The sequence below is a fragment of the Felis catus genome, chromosome C2 (assembly GCF_018350175.1).
Source record: "Felis catus isolate Fca126 chromosome C2, F.catus_Fca126_mat1.0, whole genome shotgun sequence".
NCBI lineage: Eukaryota > Metazoa > Chordata > Mammalia > Carnivora > Felidae > Felis > Felis catus.
This window is the reverse complement of record NC_058376.1, coordinates 94,023,345-94,026,409: the sequence shown is the minus strand read 5'-3', so window position 1 is coordinate 94,026,409 and position 3,065 is coordinate 94,023,345. Positions and strand designations below refer to the sequence as shown.

General features: G+C 37.7%; 1 non-coding gene across 1 annotated transcript; it reads right to left on the bottom strand.

The window, feature by feature from the left end:
- Positions 1-2,961: 2,961 nt before the first annotated feature.
- On the bottom strand, positions 2,962-3,065 carry LOC111556397. Its single transcript, XR_002735882.1, has one exon. It is a non-coding gene; the product is annotated as a U6 spliceosomal RNA (small nuclear RNA).

Sequence of the window (3,065 nt, the reverse complement as noted above, 5' to 3'; positions counted from 1 at the left end):
ATCTTTACTCAGTCTACCAATCCAAATCCTAATCTCTTCTGGAAAACACCCTCCCACACAACCAGAAATAATGTTTTACTAGCTATCCAGGCATCCCTTAGCCCAGTCAAGTTGACATAAAAAATTGAACATCCTACTGAGGTTTTGATTTTAATACCCACATAGGGAAAGAAAATGAACCCTTAGGTCTATGGGAAGTAGAGAGTTAAAACAGATTTCTAAATAAAGCTCGGATGTTTTCTGCTAAAAAAGATATGCTCCTTAGCATAGTGAGATAACAAGAAAACTGTCTCTACCTGGGCCACAGTTAAAAAAAAAAAAAAGGAAAGAAAATCTATTCTCAGAAATTAGGATTCTCAGCCTATATCTCCTGGGGACTTAGACTTGGAGTTTATGTGAGCTTCATAGTGTAGGAATGGCTTAAATTGACAAATTAACACAAAAACGGTGCTAAGTTATTGATTCCTCTGGGTGCCTGACGTGGGGGTATAGTCCCACATCCTGGTTATCACAGTGAAAGATCTAGTAATGACAAGCTCACAAACCAATATACAGCACCCAAGGAAATACTCTAGCATGAGTAAGAATAACACACAGAAAGACTAGCAACCCCAAGAAATGGATGTAATTGAACTATCTGAAAAGGACTGCAAAGTAAACATATTTGAGTATTACATACATAAAAGGAAGAATTATATACCACCAGAAAGGAAAGCAAATACAAGATTGTGATGTAAAGTACTACAGTTGCTTTGGAAAACAACCTAGCAATTTCTCAGAGGGTTAAACATAGAATAACCACATGACCTTGCAATTCCTCTCTTAGTTATACACTCGAGAGATAGGAAACCACATGTCCATACAAAAACCCGTACACAAATGTTCATGGCACCATTTTCCTAATAACAAAAATGAAAAGAATCCAGATGTCCATCAACGGATGAAGTGATATATTAAATGTGATATATCCAACGAATGGAGTATTACTTGGTAATGAAAAGAAGTGACTTACTGATACATGTGGCTATTACGTCAATGGGTCTTGAAAGTAGGCTAAGAAGTTAATGACATAGCTATATGTTGTCTGATTCCATTTATATAAAAAGTTCAGCATAGGCAACTATAGAGACAAAAAGCAGATTAGTGGTTGTCTCAGGCTCACCGGGCTGGGAGGATTTGAGAAATAATGGGTAAAGGGGTAAGTTTCCTCTGGGAATAATGAGAATGCTCTAAAATTAATTATGCTGATGGATACACAATTCTGTAAGTAGTTTAAAAGCCATTAAACTGGACACTTTATTTTATATTCTTTTATTTTTAATTTTTAAATGTCTATTTATATGAGAGAGAAAGAGGTAGAGCATGAGCAGGAGAGGGTCAGAGAGAGGGAGAGACACAGAATCCGAAGCAGGCTTCAGGTTCTGAGCTGTCAGCACAGAGCATGACACGGGGCTCAAACTCATGGACCGTGAGATCACGACCTGAGCCGAACTCAGACGCTCAACTGACTGAGCCACCCAGGTGCCCCTGAATTGGACGCTTTAAATAGGTGAATTCTATAATATGTGATTTATATCTCAATAAAGCTGCTTAAAAAATGATACTATCTCAATAAAACCTTAGAAAAATAAGATACTCCAAGAAAGGAATAGGAAGATTTGAAAACTAACCAAATAAAACTTTAAGAGGTGAAAAATATAATCATAAAATTGAAAACTCAGTAAGCAAGTTAAAGAGAAAAGTAGGCATGAATGAAGGGAGAATTGGTGCACTAGAAGATAGATAAGGATATTAATAGGAAACAACAAAAAAAGACAAAGAAAGAAATATATGAGAGATTAAGATCCTACATTTATCTAATAAAAGTTCCAGAGAAAATAGAGATAATGGAGGAGAGACAATATTTGAAGTGATAATGGCTGAGAATTTTCCAAAATTGATGAAGGACTCAGATCATCAGATTGGATAAGTGCACTAAGTCCTATGTAGGATAAATAAAAATGAATTTCTGCCTGAGATTTTTTAAAAAATGTTTATTTATTTATTGAGAGAGAGAGAGAGAGCACAAGCAGGGGAGGGGCAGAGAGAGAGGAAAAGAGAGAATCCCAAGCAAGCTCTGTGCTATGAGTGTGGAGCCTGATGTGGGGGCTCAATCCACAAAACTTCAGATCATGACTTGAGCTGAAACAGAGTCAGATGCTTAACAAATTGAGACACCCGGGTGCCCCAGGGAGGGATGTTTAAACTTATTCCATCTTCTTTGGAATAATTATCATAAAGCTGGACAGAAAATGTTACTGGTTAATCAATGGAAAGTAAGTGAAAGAATATTGATTACCCTAATAAGCATAAACAATGTATTTGTTGCTCTATCACATGTAAACTATGGAATTAAAAAAAATGATTACAGGGGTGCCTGGATGGCTCAGTCAGTTAAGCGTGTGACTCTTAATTTTGTCTCAGGTCATGATCTCACAGTTGTAAGATCGAGCCCCTTGTTGGGCTCAGGGCAGACAATGGAGCTTGCTTATGATTCTCTCTCTCTCTCTCTCTCTCTCTCTCTCTCTCTCTCTCTCTCTCCCCCTCTCTCTCTGCCCTTCCCCTGCTCATGCCCATGCATGCTCACTTTCTCTCTTTCAAAATAAATAAATAAACTTGAAAAAAAAAAAAGATTACAGGGGCGCCTGGGTGACTCAGTCAGCTAAGCGTCCAACTCTTCGTCTTAGCTCAGGTCATGATCTCAAGGTTTGTGGGATCGAGCTCTGAGTCAGGCTCTGCACTGACAGCGTGGAGTCTGCTTGAGATTCTCTCTCTCTCCCTCTCTCTCTCTGCCTTTTCCCTGCTTGTGTTCTCTTTCTTTCTCAAAATAAATAAGTGGACTTAAAAAAAAATTACAGTTAGTTTCAATTGTATTAGTGTTATTTTGGTTCAGGAATTTTATTTTAAAAATTTATTTTATTTTATTTCACAGAATGCTTCATGGGTTTGTGTGTCATCCTTGTGCAGGGGCCATGCTAATCTCCGTATCGTTCCAATTTTGGTATATGTGCTGTTAATGCTAGTGC